Below are 20,735 nucleotides of genomic sequence, written 5' to 3' on the forward strand. Positions count from 1 at the left end.
AAAACATGAGTTTTTTTATTGTTTACAACCTTGAGCACTTAAAATGAGCTGAGAGAATGCTTACCAATAACTTGTTTTGGGTACAGATAACTTTGAAAACACAGGAGGGAAGGCATCACATAGAACTCATAGCGATTCATTTTTGAAACAAGCAAGGGTGATTCTGTCTTCATCACTAAAATTGAGATTTATTTATTTATTTATTTATTTATTTATTTTTTGCTCTGTTGCCCAGGCTGGAGTACAGTGGCATGATCATAGCTCACTGCAGCCTCTAACTCCTAGGCTCAAGCAATCCTCCTGTCTCAGCTTCCCGAGTAGCTGAGACTACCGGCGTGAACCACTATGCCTGGCTAATTTTTTTTAAAAAATTTTTTGTAGAGATGGGGTCTTGCCAAGTTGCTCAGGTTGGTCTAGAACTCCTGGTCTCAAGCGATCCTCTGGCCTTGGCCTCCAGAGTAGTTGGGATTATAGGCGTGAACCACTGTGCCTGGCTGAAAATTGGGATTTAAATGGACATTTTGGGGGTTCCCAGCTATTAAAGCACATGCTGTTCTACAACTAGCTTTCAAGAAGAGAAAATTAAGACCTAAAAAAGTATTGAATCATGCAGTTTAGATCCTAGGGACTGTAACTTACGCAAATCAATCAAATGCAAGTAATTGACTTTTGTTTACCAGCCATGAGGACCAGATCCCAGCAACAGTCTACTCTTTAAATTATATGTCTATTTAGCAGTGATTTAGGCCTGCACTTTTTCTATCCTCCAAGACCAGGGCATTGTAAAAAGTCTATCATTAACCTGATTAAGCACACAGTATTGGCATTCTGAGTCTCAATCCTTAATGGCCATGGGTCAGGTCTTTTCATTCATTATTTGTGTCTCTTGTTAGGAATTCCTCCGGCCCTACTGGTGGTAGCCGTAGAATTACTATAGGCAGAAAAGCCAGACTCCAAAAAGCATCTTATCATACTATTGGGGCTATATTTCCCATTTTTTCAAAAATGCTCTTCACTACAACAGTATGAAAATAGATGGACCATCGTGTTGCCTGGAAACCAGCTCTCCTCCCAGGAAGACAGGCAAAGCACTGAAGCCGAGGGAGGCATGAGCCACCCACCCATCTCAGGTCCCTGCAGCTATCCTGGGCAGTTCAGGGAGGATCTCAGTAAACTGACAATCCTCTGGGAGGCCCTGGCCAGAGACCTTTGTAAAATCTCTCGAACAGAAAGGCTGCTGCCAGAGCATAAAGTTTCTCAAGTTCACACATACTTTAAATGGACTAGTAACATTTTATAGTATTATACAGATTAAAAATTACTTGGAATTAAATGAAATAGTCAATATATGAGTTAGACCAAACCATGATCAAAGCAGGTGCAGCACCTACCAGCTTACCAACCATGCACCTGTTCCTGGACAACTTACTCTTTCTGGACCTCAGTTTCCTTTTTTGTAAATGGGTTGTCATCAGAATTTAAGGAGACAGTGCACATCAAGTTCTTAGTATGATAAGTGCTCAATAAATAAAAATATACTACTAAAATACTACTGATATTGCTTTAGGAAGGAAGCCTCACTGAAACCTAGGGCCTGGGCAGTCAGCCAGGCTCAGTCACTGACCAGATATCCTTCATGTCATCCCAGAGTCCTCACGCTTAAATGCATACATTAAATTCAAGACACCCTCCAGGTTTTCTTACAAAATTGAAATTGCAAGTGTTAAACAGTCTAGCGTATTTGTAAAGGTGTTTCAAATGCCAACTTTTGGTGGAGGGGCTGCTTATAATATTTGTAAGGTTTGTGATCGAGCAGGATAATTTTGCATTAATGTTGAGGAGCCCGAGAGAAAGATTTTTATCCATGTGGTTTCGATCGGGGCTCCAAAAAGATTATAGCGTGTTCCTCGTTTGTTGAAGAAAACAATTCTGCTGTTGTATTTTTACCAAAATTGCCTGGAAACCAGGCAACTCTCCTGAAACTGTTAATTACACCAGTGATCACTGTCCACATGGTGACAACAGAGGTATAGAAGGAAACATGAGTCAAAGAGGACATTTGTCAAAAATTGCTAGATTGGAATGATGACATTTGCCTGGAATAAGCGGGGCAGCCTCAAAGCGGTGCCTTGACGACCACACTCACCCACCCACCCTGTCTTCCCACACATCCTCCTCATTCAGACTTGTAGGCAGGACCGGTACTTAAGCTTCACAATTATGCTCCAACACCAGCTCTGCTGAAAGCTCTCCTCGCCTCCTTCCCGTTCCCAAGACAGTGGGACTTTCTGCCCCGCGAGCCCCAGGAATCCCATCCCCTGCAAGGGTTCTTGTGGCATTCTCGCTAGTTGACCTGTCCACGTTCACTCCCATGCTGTGAGGTTTTCTCCTTTTTCTATCCCCTGTGTCTGGCAGAATTTTTGGCACAAAAAGGCTCTCAAAACTTTAATTCATAGCATTTATTTTATGCAATGATATCCCTTCTTGTTCCAGAAAGGGTTTAAGATGGCTTATAAAAACAGATAAAATACCAAAACATGATAATTTAGTAGTAGACGGTACAGAGAGAGAAGATAAAGATAGGAACAAAAAGTTACGTAATGAAACTCTATTCCATCATGTCAACAGGTGTTTTTGTTAAAGACTCACAACAGTTGCTTCATTTTATTTTTAATGTCCCAGCTTTACTGAGGTATAATTGACAAATAGAAATTGAATGATTTTTAAGGCGTACAATGTGATGATTGATATACACACATTTTGTAAAATGATTACCACAATCGAATTAGTTAACACCTCTATCACCTCACCTAGTTATCCTGTTTTTAAATTCTGTTCTGTTTTGTTTTGTTTCGTGGTGAGAACGTTCAGGCAGATTTCAACAGTTGCTTCTTGACAGCAGCAGGTGGACCGGCTCCCTCGCCCTACGTGCAGCTTCTTCGCAGCCACGTTTTTCCCAGTGTTCCCGGCATACACTATAGACTCATTGGGCTGGAAGAAGCAATTTAATCATTCTGTCTTCACAGCTGAACCGTGGGAGATAGATGAAGATCTGTCCTGGTTTTAAATAGCCCTGGATAAAAGGCCACTCTCTTCCAATGTTTTACAAGCCCGTCATTCTTCCTAATCTCTAAGGCAAATCTCATCTCACAGAAGACCTCTTCTCTTCCGTCTCTGCAAAGGGGAGGGGCGGCCCTTCCAACTCTGTGTGTGAAGGGGACGTCACGGGCATCAGTAAATTGCTCCCAGCCTTTTCTCCATCCCACGGATTAACTGAAGTGTCTTTTACCTTCTCTTACCTTTGGTGACAGGCAATATGAACTGATAAGAGGACCACAGGAATAGCAGCAATGGTTTGAATAACGCTGTAATTTTCCAATTATTGGTTGTAACCACGGGGCCCTAGTTATGGGCTATGTTAAGCACAGATTTTTAATTGACCCTTGAAAAGTGGGTCTGATGAGTGAGCGCTTGAAAACAATCTAAACACATTGTACAAAGAGCCCCATTTTATACGGAGTAAAATGCCATCTGCTGGGTTTTTTCCTTTTTGTAGTAGAGGATACAACAATGCTTTGTTTACTTGTTTTGCTTCCAAACTTAAATAACATCGTAATTGTTGAAATGTTTTGAATTAAGTGATATGTTCTTAGTTTGTTGTTGTTTTTTTAAATCTTGGAACAGGCCTTATGTGTTTAATATGTTTTAAGATACTAGTATAGCACATTAGCAAAAACAAAATCTTCTGTAAGAATATAGAATCTTAAAAGCAGAAAATCATCACATCTAGGGAGGGAACTTGTTATTATGCATGGATTTTTTTTTTTTAAGAACCCAGAGACAAAAGATTCTGCTCTGTCAGTTTCTATCTGACGAAGTCATTAATAGCTTTCTGTTTTGGAATACAAAGCCGTGAGTAAGTGCCATCTCAGAAATGAAAAGAAAGCAGACAAAGGCATATATATAATAGAGAAAATGATTCTTAAAAATTGCCTCTACACAAAGAAATAAAAAATTATAAGTGAAAAATATAGGTCTTTATTAAAGGAAACTTCATTAAAGTATACAAGATGAGGTAATAGAAACCATCATTATTTAGTGGGAAGAAAGAGTATAATAGTTTTTGAGTCCATGAGCAGATTTTATTTTGATCCAGTAGATGCCTGAAGCTGTTCTACTCTGTACTCGGCTCTGGTTATGTCACCAGGGGGTAATGGAACTTAAAAAAAAAAAAAACCCAAGACTTTCCTTTTTACAAAGGATTTGAGAAAATTTACAACAAAAGAAATGTACAATGAAGTAGGGAAATATAAAACAGACAGAAATAGGGAAGTACCACCAGAAAGAGGATAATGATTGTGAGCATTTATTCTATGCTGGGGACTTTGTACATTATCTCATTAAAACCCTGTCAAGTGTCATTATTTGCAGGTTGGTGGGAAACCCAGCTGAGAACGGTTAATAAAATTCCAAGGTTATATGTATTGTAGCAGGACATGGGCCTACACAGGTGTGATTAGAAGTGGGCACTCTTACCATTCTTAAACATTCTCTCCAAACTATGACATGGACAGCTAGAGCTGCAGCAATTGAGATTCACATCCTTCTCTGAGCTTCTTGGCAGCCAAGATAAAAGGAGAGCTTGGTTCTTGTGATCAGAAGACTGGAATTTTCTTCTTTCTCCAAGGTCTTAATAAACTGCTTAGACTTTCCGAAGAGAACATGGTACAAAGTAGCAAACAATATCTTAAAAAACTTTTTAAAAATTACAAATACAGTGGAAGATTCCTTGTACAAAGCTTTGATGGCACCCAAAGTCATCATGTGAAGAGAGTTTGTAGGGGCTGAAGGACCGTGTTTAGCTGTGTTGCCTTCTAACCACATTCAGAAGTCTACCCGAAGCCTCTGCTCTCAACTTGGTGACGGTCCTCAATCCTGCCTCTTCCTTTTTGGCCTTGATGTAGGTCCAATCGGAGTCTGAATGACGTGTTCTACCTAAAACTGTCTTACTTGTTAAGGTTCTTCCCATCAGTGTCCTTCTTCTAGAAGGCAGGTTTCAAGAGAGTGGGGGCCTTGCCTAGCTCCTCTAGGTGTGTACTTCCAGCTGAAGTAGTGCCTGGCAAGAACGGAGAGGATGCATGAACACATGGGTGACGTGTGGGCTGGGGAGCATCTGCCCCCTGTGTCTCAGAGCCAGGACATGAGGCTCTGCTCCTGGAGCTCAGGAACCCGTCTAAGGACTCATTTTGACTTAGCACAAGGCTTGGTGCCCAGAATGCCCCGAGTTCCTGGTTCTTGAATTATATTGGTATGGATCAGGTGTCCTGGTGGCAGGATCCGCAGAAGTCCAGAAGAACCTCTGAAGTCAGTGCAGGACAAGTGGGGTGGCTCGAGCTGGATGGTGCAGAAACAAGGCCAGGACAGCTTCATCCACAGCCCCAGTCATTGCTGGCCCTGCTGGTCTTGACAGTCTAAAAACAGGAACCTCCCACCCGACCCTATGGCCTGTCCTTCCAGGCAGAAGCAAGAAAACACAAAAGTCACTGTTGCTCACCCATTTCCTCTGAGTCACCACTGTTAAAGGAAACAATTCATTAGGTTAAAAAGAAAGGACTTTACCTCTCTGGGAATTGCCTTCCTCACCTGTCAAATGAAAAGGGAGTGTTGGGGATGAGATTAAATACTGCTCTTGGGTCCCCTTCTGCCTCTCGCACTCTGAGATTTGAATCCTGCCTATACATTTGTACCTCTGCTTGGAAACTGCTGTGTTATGAGTGAGGCAGTGGGGCAGAGGCGGCTGTGGGGACTGAAGTGGCCCTGACCCTGTCGGATGTTAGAGCACATCTGAGGAGCAAAGGGGGAGGTGGCTGCCCAACCACCATCTAACACTCTCCAGCTCCCAGACACCTGTTCTGGAAACTTGTGCCTCAGATTGTGTTTTCAGCCTCAAACCCACGTGTTGAAAAGCCTTCTTTTGTGCTGGACATTGTGTAGAAGAATATCACAGAATTACATAAACTAAATTGTGTAGGCTCCTTTTCTTTGAAAAAGACAGAAAGTCCCACGCTTTGCTGGCTGAAAGGGAACATTAGGCGGAGAAAATTTTAATAAGCAAACCAAGCCAAACCAGAGGATATCCACGTAAGAAGTCATGATTTAAAAAAAACTAAGGGACTTGTTAAAATGACGGTCAGACATATTATTTTAGGAATACATAAGCCTTATCACTCGTGAAAAAAAATCCAACAATAGGTTTAAGAGAGTTAACGGCCCCTCCCTCTTTCTCCTCTGGAGCCCTGAGATGGTGGCACGGGGTGGGGTGGGGGGTTGGACCTTTCCTCCTGGGCACTCAGGCGCCATTCTCACGCACGCAAGGGAAGCAAGCCGGGCGCCGGGACAGGCATCCCTGGGTGTGTATGTACCTTTCATTGCTTTGGTCAAGTCTGGAATTTCTTGTGCAGCTCTGGGTCACTTCGGAGATTACTGACTGGAGGTGTTCAACAGTGAAGTTGTCGAAATCTGGGCGGTTTCCATGGCCAGAGCCATGGGCGGGCCCATTTTTTCTCAGGAGGGCACTAGCCTGATGGGAAGGTGGAAAAGTTCCCTCTTTACCTACTGGCACATGCAGGAGAAAAAGATATGCTTTCATCTCCTGGAACCACAGTGACGCTGCAGAAGCCCAAGGTGCCAGCTCCAGGGACCCTGCCGACCTCGCAGGAGCCACCTGATGAGATCCGGGGAGTGGAGCTGGCTGCGAGTCGGCTGTGTCATGCTCCAGGGCCCACTAGCACCGGGCACTTGTGAGGTGCCCCTGTGATGACCTCAGCTCTACTCTGCCTTGAGCCCAGCACGACTGTGCTGTGCTGAGAGGGGTGACGGTGTCTCTTCCCATCTCCAGGGCACCAACTGCTTGGCGACAGTCCAATATCCAAAAACCAACCCATAAAACCACGAACCACACAGGATTCCAGAGTGAGAGCCATGCCAGGGAGGTCCAGCCTTCTTCTCTCATTCATTGGGAAGTCGAGGCCCCAAAAGGGCAGCTGCCTGCCCTGACCGCACATGAGGGAGTGGCAGGGCCCTGAGTCTCCCTGTGGCTTGTTAGCTGCCTGGTCCATTGCCCAGCTGCCTCGCCTGGGAGGGAGCTTCCGGCTTGTTGAGGACCTGAGCTGACATGTGTTTTCCTCCTCGATCTGTGATCGTGTTCACTTTTGCCTGCTAATGGGCAACGTGGCCAGGCGATGGTTATGGTTCTAAGAAGTATACTTTAGTAAGCTTTCAAATGAGGTGCTGAGTTTGCATACACATTGAAGTTAATACTCAAAAGTATGTTGTCATTTGTTGTGGAGGTTCAAGGTGCTGTACACATGCTCTCTTTTAAATTCTTACACCCCCTGGGCATTGGACCCAGCATAGTTGGGTGGATTTTTAAGTAGATCCTTCCTTCCCTATGCCATTCAATTAGCAAGTGTTTATGGAGTCTTTAGTATGTACCAGACCTTGTGCTGAGTATTGAGGATGGGCACGGAGATGACTTAAGAGTGTTCCTACCTTCAGAGGGGCTGGCGCAGGAGGCAGACATGTAAGCAGCCAACTACAACACAATGATGGGGGTAGTGGGCAAAGTCCCCTGTGGGAGGGAGAGATGATGCCGAAAATACCTTTCCAGGTGGAACACGGAAGCTGGTCTTGGAGGGAGGAGGAGGAAGGCCACAGCTGGGAAGGACAGGTGAAATCCAATCTAAGCTGGAGGGGCTCCGTGTGAGAAGCCCTGGTGTTATGAAAATCATACGCTGCTTTCAGATTTAGCAGAGCTCCTCTCAGATGCCTGCCAGAGAGTGTCAGGGGCAGCTAGAGGTATGAGGGGGTCTCCAACACCACTCTAGGAAATAAGACTTTCCCTGTTAGAGAGTGGGGAGCCACAGAAGTTTTTAATACATCATATAGCAGCAGTGAGGAGGGGAGCAAGGAGGATGGAGCCACTGTGTGTTGGAAAACCCAACGACAGCTCTCCTGGAAGCCAAGGTGGGAGTGCAGAAGGAAGCTTCATCCAGCAGGTGGTCCCTCTCCAACCAGGTTGCTAAGCTTCGTTACCGCAGGGGTCAGGGGGACAATGAAGCAGTAAGGGCTGACCTGGGTCCTTGTAGGGGTGTGAAAATGAAGGGACCACCCAAAGGCACACTCGTAGAGTACCACAGAGGGCACCACAAGCCACCTGTTTTTACTGGGCTCTCACAGCTGCTGCGTTGGTCCAGCAATATGGCAGGGCGTCACGCGCCACACACCACGTTCTAAGCCAAACACGACTTAGGCTTAATTTTATTGTCAGGGGACTTGGCATCACTTAAGAACATGTGCCCCAGAACACTTTGGTGCTCAGAACCAATCAGGAAAAGAAAATTTCAGGACTTTTGCATCCTTTATTTGCAAATCGAGGCCCACTTACATCAATATGGACTGAAGTAGACTGGCTTTCTGAAACACATTGTAATTGTGATCGTATCTTGCCGTAGCATGTGGTACAAAGTCCATCCTTCATGGTTATATAGCAAAGTAATGTTGCCAACAGTGTACTAGAGTTAATTAACATACAACTTAAACACATAAGAGCACATACCATGTGATATGTACCTTGGAAGCTGATGATGCAATGGACTGCATACTATCTACTGGGTGAGAAAGATAAATAAGCAAATAATTTCAATATAGCAAGTCCTTGAATAATATCATTTCATTCAACATCGTTTTGTTATAAAATTGATGAGAAAAAAATTGCTTCTTGGCCAGGCCACTGGCTGTGTGGAGTCTGCACATTCTCCCCATGTTTGCACATTCTCCCCATGTGTGCATGGCTTTGCTCCAGGTCCCCTGGGTTCCTCCCGCATGCACAAGGTGTGCACGTTAGGCACCTTGGTGTGTCTAAGTTGTGCCAATTGCAGCGAGTGTGGGTGTGTGTGAGTGTGCCCCGTGCTGGGAGGGGGTACTGTCCCAGGTTGGTTCCCATCTTGTGCCCTGAGCTCCCAGGATAAGCTTGGCCATTCAAGACCCTGAACTGGAATAAGGAGATGGGAAAAGAGATGAATGAATGAATAATATTATGAAATATGAATTCCCTAAGTCTATGATAATCATGCAAATGCATGACGATAAACGATGTGATATGAAAGTGCTCGGCGAGCCTGCCAGGTTTGTGATTGCGTTTGAACTGCGCTGTGGTAGGAAGTGCTCCTTACAGCTCTCACTTTGCAAACATTCCTTGATGTAGCCCATCGCCACTGTGACCGCCGTCACCCACTGATGCGCTAAAAGTGGGGTAAATAGTTATCTTACTTGCTTTTATTAATCTTTATCAAATGAATGTATAGCTCACATTTATTTCAGTATTAATATTAGAAGTGTTTGGGGTCTTTATTTAGAAGTTGGGTAATGTTTTTGTGACCAGAAATATGCTGTAGGAATTTAACTCTTGTTTATATCAATTAGCTTACGGGAAAATTGGTTTCGTTATATGCTGTTCCCCTGAAAGTCACGGTTTCCAAGAACCTATTGGCCATGTTAGCGAGGACTCACAGGACAACAGACAAACAAGTTGTGAGGCATTTAGAGGACAGAGAGGTAACCGCTGGGTTTGTCCAATGGAGAGGAAACAAGACTTGGGGGAGCGGTGGGGAAGGTACACGTTAGACAGAGGGAACATACACAAAGGCGCAGAGTTGTAAAGACCACCCTGGCACGTTCAGGGGACAGGAAGATCAGAGTGTCCAAAGCAGGGCTACATGGCATGGGGCTGGGGCAGACACATGACCGGAGCTAAAGGCCAAGTGTGCAGTGTGCCAAGGTCAGGAGAGACAGGTTTCTGTTGAACATAGGGAAAGACCTAGTGGTGCCTCACGGATGCTGTGCTTTCAACAAAAGCTGTGCTGCTTCAGGGCAACTTGCCAGAAGCTTCTGCCGAAGGACCAGGGGACACTCCTGAGCAAGTGTGGGACAGTGCATAGCTCTCACCTCAGGGGTATGGGAGGTCATCGGGGCCTGCTTTTCAGGTCCCCTCTCAGGCCAGAGGAAGGCCCACCTTGGACCACAGCTTTGGCAACGGTGCCAGCCACTACATGAACCATGTGCCTGCCTTCGGGGCGTGGCGGGGCTGAACCAGCCGCAGCAGCACTCTCTTTTCATGATCAAAGTGCCCTGCTGAACACAGCCATGTCTGATGTAGATTCAGTGTTTGTGCCCGAGACTGTTTTTGGAAGGCAATTCAGAGCAGCGATGAAGAGTAGAACATAAATAGCAGTTGGCGACATAAAAGCATCTGAACTCTCTCTCTTCGGTGTTTCATATTTATCCCTCTTCCTCCCTTGAAAGGTGACAGAGCCAGTTCATATCGCAGATGAGGTTACAGTGACACATTCCTCCCCTCTCGTCACTGGGCCCCGCCTGTGATATTCCCAGCCCACGGCACTCGGTTCCGGTTCTGGCTGCCCCTTGCCTTAGCCACAGCAGGCGGCACCGTCCCAGCACCAGGCCATCGTAGGAGGCCGGCAGATATGGTTTAAATGAAGAGACTTCTGTTGGAAGAAGGAGGAAATAAGAAAGAACTGGTGCTATTAAATTAGGCCTGCCTGTAGTGATTTAGGATAAAACGGGACAGTTGAAAGGATAAGAGAGAAACCAATCCACCAGCATGTCCACTAAGCTCTTAACATCGATGAAAGAAAAAAATGACAAAAGAGCAAAGACAGAGTTGGGAGGCTGAGGCAGGAGGATGGCTTAAGCCCAGAGTATGAGTCCAACCTGGGCAACACAGCAAGACACTGTCTCTTAAAAACAAATAAACAACAACAACAAAGCCCTCACACACACACACACACACACACACACACACACAAAACTCAAAAAGAGCAGAGACAAAGCATTTCTTTTTAAGTGAGCCATGGCTAAATGAACACGTGCCTAAGAGTGTGAGAGTCCCTCGAGGAAAATTCCAACAGCATCGAGATATCCGTCTGGTCAAAACCAGCAAATCAGGGGACCTACATCGGTGGCATATTGCTTTGTTATCAATTATTCATGGAAATGGTAAAAGGAAGGAACAATTCTATTTTGAAAACAAATGGGATTTGTTATTCAGCTCTGAGAGCATTGGGAAATTATCATTACCATTCTGTGAAGGTGGGTTGGGAGTGTGTAGGAACTGAAGCAGTCCACAATTTTGCTTGGTTCTAGAAGAACATTAAGCGAAAAGGAACGCTTAGCTACTACTGCTTAAACATGTCTCGCATGCTGCTTACTGCTGCAAATCTTTAACATATTTAACAGAAAGTCCCCTCTGACATTTTTCACAGCAACTGATCTTTTTGATTTTTCAGAACTAATGGGAAGGGACAAGCAATTGAGGCAGCTTGAATCTTTCTTTGAACTCATGGACAACAGCTATAGTCCGCCATGGGATTTTAGACCATATTTCCAATTTTACAGACTAGGGAAGAGGAATGGTTCTCAAGCAGTCCATCTCTCCTGCTTGGATACCTGCAGCCATCACCTGAGCTTGCGTGTGATACACAAAAGACGCGGCTGCCACTGGGAATGTCCAATCCCCGCTGCTTCTCTCACCAACTCCCGGCCATGTGGAATCTTTGCTCAGTCGTGTGGTACAGGTTTATGTGAAATTCAACAAGAATGCGGTTTAATTGGCGCTGTCTTCTTGACTGTCTGTAGCAATCACCGGAAGGCAAACTAGATGATTATCATCTCACTAAGACACTTTTCACTCTTTAGCTGACGCCTGGACACCTTGGGCCTCAACGACAGGGTGATGTATTCAAGGGCACTGGCTGCTGTTTCGAGACAAGCTGCCTATATCCAGACAAATAGAAACGGAGAGGTCTCAATGATCTGGATATTTTAGAATTTTTCTTTTCATTTGAGGCTTGAGTTAATTATTCAGATAACATCTCTAATTTTCTGTTTCACCTTGCATGCAGAAAAAACAGCAGAGATTAAAGTTTCCCACCCTTCCAGAGAATAATAGCTGCTCAAGGAGCCCGGGTGGAGGCGCAGCAGACGCAGCTTTCGCCTCCTGGGGGGGCGGCAGTGAGGGGGATTTGCTCATCGCAGCGAGGCACGTGGGCTGCCATTCACTCTGCTCCTTAGGCTTTTCCACACGGCCCCACGAGACAGAGGCATTAAAAGGAAAACGAGAAAATGAAAGTAATTTGGGGTTTTTTTTTGAGAAGAAACATTACTTCTGAGGAAGCGAGAGTCACAGGTACGTGCTAATGAGTCTTAAGGGCCTGCATATTCCAAGACACTGACTTTGTTCTTTGCAAAGGACGACTCTCATCCCACCAGTCATCAGAAGACAAAGTGTCCCGCGTCAGAGCCTCAGTTATGATCCGCCTTCGGAGGCTGGCGCTACTACTGCTTCATCAATACTACTCCAAGGTAGTTAGACCCACGTGTCAGGATGGCTCTAAACTGCTAAGGGTGCGCTTTTCGGCCATTCTTCATTTATTTATTCATTCAGCCAACCAGGGCACACGCCAAACACCGGAAAATGAACTGGAATATAAACTATGGCATCTGCCCTGGAGAGTCAGGAGACGATCGTGCGAAATAGTAATAACCCAAGGCGCTCTACGGAGTCTTACATACTCAATTGCCAAAATAGATTATTAGAAGAAAACGCAAATGCAGGGAGAGAGTGGGGTGGATATTACTGACGGGAAGAATGGTGTAAACCCAACCAGAATATAAAGGTCCTGTCCAATTTAGGTTTTTTAGAAACTGACTATATTGTTTTCTAGTGACTCCACTGCATATGTGTTTAAATTGACATATAAACACACCGAAAAAGGAGGCTTAGAGCCAGACCCAGTGTGGCTAGATTTCTCAGTCTCGGCATGTTCATCAAAATCTGGGCAGCAATTTGCATTTCTATAGGAGAAGAGGAGGCGTGAAGGATCCTCGCTGTGACTGGTACCTGAAAATCCCTGCAAACCACCTTGGAGAGTGGCTCCTTCTGAGTGTACCTGAACCATCTCTCTTTGAGGCTTCCACTCTGAGCACCACCCCTAGAGAGTAACAGCCACACGTATTCATACAGTCTCTGCTTTGCAGGATGCTAAAACAATCTGTAAGATGATAAAAAGCAATCTCCATAATTAACAGATTCCCATCTGCTGATTAGGAAGTGTTAGAAATGGACAAACAAACAGAAGTAATTGTGGCATTTTGGCTAGGACTCCAACTCAAGGACTGAAATGTGCCCTTGCTCTGGTTGTATATAATTCAGTTCAGTTGAACAAATATCCATAAAATGCCTACTGTTTGTAAAGCTCTGAGCTAGCTGTTGTTCAGGATATGATCCTTGTTCTCCGGTCAACTGAAGCAGAAAAAGCTGAATGCATGAGACGAAAACGAAATTAAAAATAAAACAAATGGCCTCTTTCCTGGAGATTCTAATTCAGTAGACTGGGGTGGGGACCGGGCAGCTATGTTTTTAAGAGCATCAGCTCAGTCTCCTTCTGACCTGCAAGGAAGCACTCAAACAGGGGCCATCACTGTCTCTAATTGGTGGTTGTGACAAAAAGCTGCAAAGAGGAGGTATGGTCACCTTGAGACATTCCAACAACAACTGCATGTTAAGTGCCTTGAAGGCACAGGTCAGACCTGGGCAAGTGCAGGACAGGGAAGGGGGATGTTCCCAGCTACAAGCAGAGCTATGGGGGCTGCAAAGTACACCCTGAATGCTGGCCCTCTTGAGAGATGCCAGGAAGCATCTTGGAACAGTTCATTTCTAAATGGATTCATCAGTCTTATTTTTTTTTTCATTAGTTCACATTTGGCCTCATTTCTCAATCTAGAATGGTGCAAAGCAGCCATAACCTGAACTGAGACAAACCAAAGTGACGTGGATAAGTTTGTGTTAGACATCAGAGCACCAGGGATCACGACCTGTCTCCCAGCTCGAATGGCCCCAGAAGCTTCCACAGCTGCACTGCTGACTTCAGAGTCAAGCATTCATGCGTGGATGTCTTGTCATGAACCAGGGGCCCTCGCCTCACCACTAGGAAGACTCCGCACAGCCCTTCCTGGGCATTAATGTAAGATGAGCCACATTTTGCAAATTCCAAAGACCTGAGAGAAGTCCAGGGTTGGGACTTTTGAGTAAAAGTAATGCATGCTAAAAATTTGAAAATTACACAAAATTAAAAAAAAACACCAAGCCCCCATAACTATGCCATTCAGAGACTTTCAGAATAGTTACGTGCAAATATTTCCTTCCTTTTTCCTTCATGTACTTTGTTAGATAGTTGAGACCACACATTTTTGTATTCTGCTTTTTATGCATAGCTACTACAGTATAAGGATTTCCCTCATGTTATTAAAATATATCCCCGAAATTATTTCAATAGCCATAATATTTTAACACATGAATATTCATAATTATCACAGTAATTCTATTTTTGGAAATTTTTGTTGTTTTCATTTTTTTCATTATAGAAAATGCTAATAAAGCTGGCATGACCACGGGCCAGTGAAAACATCCAAGTAAAAAGCAGCAATTCATCTACAGATTTGACTTTTTTAAAATAATTAAAAACATTTCACCAATGTCACAGATGCCGTTAATATTGAAAAATAATTTATTGCATTTCTTTCTGCTTGTCTGGTAGGAATGGGCTTAGAATTGCTTGTTTCTCCCTTACCAGAATGACGTCGGCAGTGCTGCTTAGAGCTATGAGACTGAGAGATAGCAGGATATAAACAAAGATCTCTTTGAAGGTCTTTAGAGGGGCTAAAAAATACATACCAGCCCCCCCAGTCACTCATCCCCTCCGCCTTTTCTTCCACCCCCTGGTCTTGCCCTTATTCTAGAGAAAGTCTCCCTTCGAGAGAGGGCTTGTATTTGACGGGACACAGCACACCTGGATATGGGCCAAACTGAGATTCAAGAGTACAGTGAGAGAGGTGGGCTGGGGCCAGGTCTGGGGAGCCTTGAGTGTGGACAGAGGAATTTGTCTTCAGGATTAATTATTCCCAATGGGTGAGAACAAGCCACTGCACATTCGTCAGGAAGGGCGGAGAATAACAGGACGAAATGGGCTTCTAGGAAAATAAAGTGTCCGACAAAAGAGGGTGGGTGAACATAACAAGAAAGCTTTTGCACAGGGTTTCCCAGTTTACAAGAAGCTTCCTCGGCTATCGCGTCTCACGATCCTCCCCGTCCCTGGGAGACAGAGGCAAGCCCCCATTCAGACAACGAGCCTGGGGTCACAGAGCAAGTGAACGCAAAGCGGGGCCTCAGACCTCAGTCTTGTGACGCCTGGTCTTTGGTCTGTGTATTTTCCCTTCCCAGCAAGAACTGCATTGACCCCAAACTCCCTGCATGTTTTCTTCCTGACGAGAACTTACAAATCTGGAAAGCTTTACTACAATGTTCATAGAAAAATGTCAAGAGGGAGGAATACTATCAGAATTGTCTGGGGATTTTTTTTTTTCTAAACACACACAACCACCCTCCTCCTTCCTTCCCTGCTCCCAGCTTCTGACAGTGTCACCTGGATGCATCTCATTTGCAAGAGCTCCATGACTGCTGTCTGTCAGCCTGCACCACAGCAGGCGGCAAATCCCCCTCCTCTCCTCACTGAGAAAGTCCCGGTGGTTTGGGCTGCGTGTTCAATTACAGAAGTCCCAGAGAAAGAGCTGTTAATATAACATTCTTGATGAGAAAAAGAAATGGGAAATACGTCTCATGTTTGTAACATGCAGAAAATCCTATTATTAGTGCTGGTGGGTTTTCTCCCCCTGCTATCTCCATCTACATGGATATCCAATATACATCTCAAACACACCTCCAGAAACAAGTTCTTGGTCACCCCAGCCCTAAGTGTGCTCTCCCCCATCTCAGTAGAGGGTAACTCCATTCTCCCAAGTAGCCAGAGTGCACACCCAGAGGCATCCTTGACGCTTCCTCTCCCAAGGTCAATGCTGAAATGCAAACCTTGTCTACATCCACACGACCTGCCCTGCCTCTGCCAACTTCTCAGTCCCCCACTGCTGTCTTCCTAACCTCAGCCACCAGTAGCTCTTACCTGGGCTAAAGACGACTTCCAGCCTACATTCTATTCTCCACACCGCAGTCACAGCAACCTTTAAAAAACCTAAATCACATCGCAAACTCTTCTGCCAAACCCTCTGTGGTTCCTTCTCACAGTGCAAATCCAAGGCCTTTCCAGTGGCTGCAAGGCCTCCGTGCTCTATCCTCTGGTCCCCTGTCCCTGACTTCAGCTCTCACATTTGCCTCCTCCTCCTTCAGCTCCAGCAGCCCTGGCCTCCTGTTGTTCCTGCAGCCCACCTACCACAGACATGCCCCAGGGCCTTTGCACACCCTGTTCCCACTGTCAGGAATGCTCTTCCTCCAGTGTCCAGGCCTCTGCTCTGCTGGCATTTCCTCATCACCCACTAACCTACTCATCCCAAATCCCCTTATATGAAGTGGCATCCTTTGCCAAGCTCACGCTCTTTCTCCTTTCCCTGCATTAGTTCTCTTTACAGCATGTAACACCACTGAAAACAGCATATACTCATCAGTTTCTCTGTCTTCTCCTACTACAAGGTACGTTTCATGAGCATCAGGACTTTATTTTTTTACCACTATATCCCTCCAGCACCAGAAATAGTTCACAGACACAGCAAATCACTCAGTAACTTTTGAGTGGATGAATAAGTGAATGTTACTGCTACCATTGTAAGCAAATCCTTCAAATCTATTGACTTTCCCACTTAATTAGTATGGAGAAGTCAAATGACCACCCATGAAGTTCAGGGTACTTCGGTAAGAGGCAGCAGCCATGTAGCCTATGGGGCTTCCTGAACTCTGTCCATGACTTCCAAAGTCTAAGTAGTGTGGGGACCATGACTTTGCAGCAGTTATAAGGTGTGATTTCGGGTTGGAAATGGCCATCCTCTCAAGCACTCTTAGGATGTGGCAGTTTGGACTTCCACTTGACACAAAAAACATTTTAAAAGTGGCAAACAGAAGCTGTGTATTTGCCAATAGAAGTAGTTAAAAAAATTAATAATAGCTCCCATTTTTGAGAGCCTACCATTTGCCAGCACTTTTGCTAAATATTCCTTTAAATATTTACTATAATGAAACGGGCATTAAATCTGCTTTCCCATGGCACACACTGAGCAGCGATCAACTGAACAAGCAGGAGAGAGGAAGAGGGAGCAGAGCACACAGCAGCCTTCCTGCTCATGCTGCACCTCTGAAGGCTTAAGGACCCACCCTAGCCTCCGAATCAAGGTAGGGTGGCGTAAGGGCTCCCTGGAGGCTTCAGTGTGGCTCTGTCTTGATGGCATTATCACGGGGCTTCAGGCTTTGTGCTTCTTGTGGTCTCAGTACTTGGATCTCCGAGGCCTGCTGCTATCTCTCTTCTTCAAGGGAAATTTGCCTATTTGGACTGTGCTGATTTCTCATTCCACCTCTCCAAGTCACCCCACCCCTCAGGGCCTGAGCTCTTCTGTTGAAACCGAGGGCAATGTGTGCTTGCCCTCTGGCCTGTTTTTTCAGTCTTGAACATGGTTCCAAGGCCTCTGTGATCTATCTGTGGCCTCTGATTTATCTGCAGGACATAAATATAGACTTAGAGACCACAGTCTAAGAGATCTCTGGCTAGTTCCCATGGTTAGATCACTGGCCTTTGCCCAAACTTGCATTCCTGGTGCTTTTAGTATAACCTATTCCTCCATGTCTAAGCAGTTTTCTGGGATTAAAAAGATAACAGCTTGCTGTCTAGCTATTTCATTTTTTTGTTTTTTGCCTACTCAGGTTCTTTATTTTGTATGACTCTGGGCAAGCTCATTCCTGACTGTACTCCTAATGAGTAGTTGGCGTCCAAGTGGCAGATGCCTCATGAACTTCAGAGATCCTCATTGACCTTTGCAGGCTGTTTGCTGATTTTCTAGTCCAGTGGTTGTCAACCTGGGGTGCACATTGAAATAGGCTGAGGAACTTTAACAAATGCAGACGCCTGGGTTCCACCACCCAGGGATCTGACTTAACTAGGCAGCGGTATGGCCTGTTATTAGGGTTTTTCAAAGCTCTACAGGTGAGACCCTTTTTCTGCATGTCTAATTCAAGCAAGCTCTCATAACAACCTATTCCATTTCCCCCTCTTGTCTTATCTGCTTTTATACTGAAGGCTCAAAGAATTACACTGTGCCCGTAAATATACTCCTAGCAAGCCCCAGGTACTGGTAAGACCTGCTCTTTTTAAAAAGAGCCAGCCCATTTGATGACAAAAAGTTAGACTAAGTTTATATAACTACATTTAATACACTTAAACTAGAACCTTAAAGCAAGAAAAAATCCATATGGAAAGCATACAGATGTGAATAAAGCACAAAGTAAATAAAATCAGGGCGCTTCGAGATTGTGAATTACAAGACCTGCGCAAGTCCTGGCTCTGCCAATTGCCAGATCCGCAATTTTGGGCAAATCTCTTGACATTTTTCCTCCTCAATGTCCTTGTTAGTAACATCAAAACGTAAATACTATGACTCCCCGGCTTTGTTGTGGACATCAAATAGAATAGTGATGGTGAATGTACCTCATAAGGCTATTATTTTATTAAGAATAGAATGGAAATTACTTCAGGGGAGGGAGGTAGGGTTGAAGTGGGTCAGAGGATACAACATTTCAGTTAGACGGGAGGAATGAGTTCAAGAGAGCTGTCGCACAACGTGGCCACACCGGGTAATAACTATGTGTGGTATTCTTGAAAATTGCTAACAGAATGATTTTAAGTGTTCTCACCACAAAAAATGATAGTATGGGAGGTAATGCAAGTGTTAATGAACTTGATTTAGCCATTCCACGATGTATATGTATTTTAAAACAACATGTTGTACACAACAAATATATACAAGTTTTATTTGTGAATTTTAAAAATGTTAAAAAAAATTATTTCAGCTCTGGGAAAGACAGTCCTCTCATTTCTTGTAAGATGCCCTGTCACTAGAAGGGTCTGCAGACCAAGTGGGAGGGCTCCCGGCCCTGTGGCCCTGCTGTGGCCTCAAACACAGGAGGGCCCCGCTGCTGGAGACCCCATTATTAATGTCACCCGGACCCTGGACACGCTTCCCCACCTCCACTCCCTTTGCCCTGGAACCAAGGAGCAGCTGCGTCCCGGTGCTGGGAAGGGGTGTGGCTGTTCCACTGCTGAGGCTCAAGGCAGCCTGGGCTTCGGGGAAGAATCAAGAGGCGAGGCGCTCAGGTAAGAGAAAAGACAATTTAATTAACTTGTCAAGTGTTTCTCTTTGAGAACACGAATGAAATAGATTGTTGCATAAAAAAGCACCCTTTCCCAGCGGTGTCCAGCTCTCATGTCCCTTCCTGTTCCGATTCAAGGTCCTACTTTTGCCCATGACCTAGCGCGATGGAGGCTGAGGCACGTGTCACGATATTGAACAATACATATTACTCTTATGTTAATATTCCTGTAGATCCAAATCAATGCTTCTTAAATGTTTTGGTTCCAGAACTTTTTACACTTTTAAATATTACTGAGGATTCTAAAGAACCTTTGTTTATGTGGGTTACATTTATTAATATTTATTATATTATAAATTAAGATAAAATGTAAAATATTTGTATTAATTCATTTAAAAACAATAATCACAAACTCATAACATATTAACATGGATAACATATTTTATACAAAATAACTATATTTTCCAAAATAATAAAAAGTGGAAATTGTGACATCGTTTTACATCTTTGCAAATCTCCCTAAGGTCTGGCTTAACAGAAGACGGTTGGATTCTCATACCTGCTTCTGACTTCAATTGATTGTGATATTACAGGAGCTTCTGAAAAACTCCAATGTATAGTCATGAGACAACAAGAGTGAAAAAGTCAAATAAAATCTTAATATTACCAAGAAATTAGTTCTGACCTTACAGACCCACTAAAAGGCTCTCAGAGACCCCCCAGGGGTCCCCAGACCATACACTGAGAATTTCTGTCCTAGATTTGACATTTGTGAAGCATGGTACTGATTCTGTGTGCTGGCAATTAGATGACCATTGGATACTAGAATGGCAGATGGTCTTACAACAATATTTAATAAAATGTAATTAATTTCTAAAAGTGTTTAAAAATCAGCTGTATTTAGACAACTGTGATATTTTATTTGACAAAAGATATATTTAGTGATATCTATTCATTATTTTATTGACCCGTTTGTAGCTTGCTTTACACCTTCTAAATGTTTCATCCTGTGGTATGTGGGTCTCTTTATCATCCTTGCTCTGCTCCGGGGCCGCAAGTGTTGGGATGTGAGACAGGCTGTGAACACTAAACACCAGGCAAGAAACACGCCCGTGGGGACTGCAGACACCCTTAATACAGGCGGATGTGACCTTGTAGACAGCCCCCGCAGTCTTGCCGGCGCCACACGGAAGGAAGTGCTCAGCACATTGGTGAAGTCAGCCAGAAAGCGTGCGACACAGGCCCTTCCTGCAGCAGCTCGCGCCCTGTCCTGCCACCTTTGCCCTGCCCCCTCCACCCCTCCTGCACTGCTTGCTAAGGTGAAGCACCTGCCACCGGGCTGCTGGGTTTGGCCATCAGGCGCCCTGGCTAGAGCGGCATGAGAGACCCCTGCAAACGTCCATAAGAGGCATACAGAGTGACCTAAGCTGAGTCAGACATTGCTCCTGCTGCAAAT

The 20,735-nt window shown here is 44.7% G+C and overlaps 1 protein-coding gene across 2 annotated transcripts in view; it reads right to left on the reverse strand.

The window, feature by feature from the left end:
• HECW1 (HECT, C2 and WW domain containing E3 ubiquitin protein ligase 1) overlaps window positions 1-20,735 on the reverse strand; it is a 413,177-nt gene that overhangs the window by 253,683 nt on the left and 138,759 nt on the right. The gene's annotated exons all lie outside the window — the stretch shown is intronic.

This window comes from Propithecus coquereli, unplaced genomic scaffold (assembly GCF_000956105.1).
Source record: "Propithecus coquereli isolate 6110/MARCELLA unplaced genomic scaffold, Pcoq_1.0 Scaffold252, whole genome shotgun sequence".
In the NCBI taxonomy this organism is placed as follows: Eukaryota; Metazoa; Chordata; class Mammalia; order Primates; family Indriidae; genus Propithecus; species Propithecus coquereli.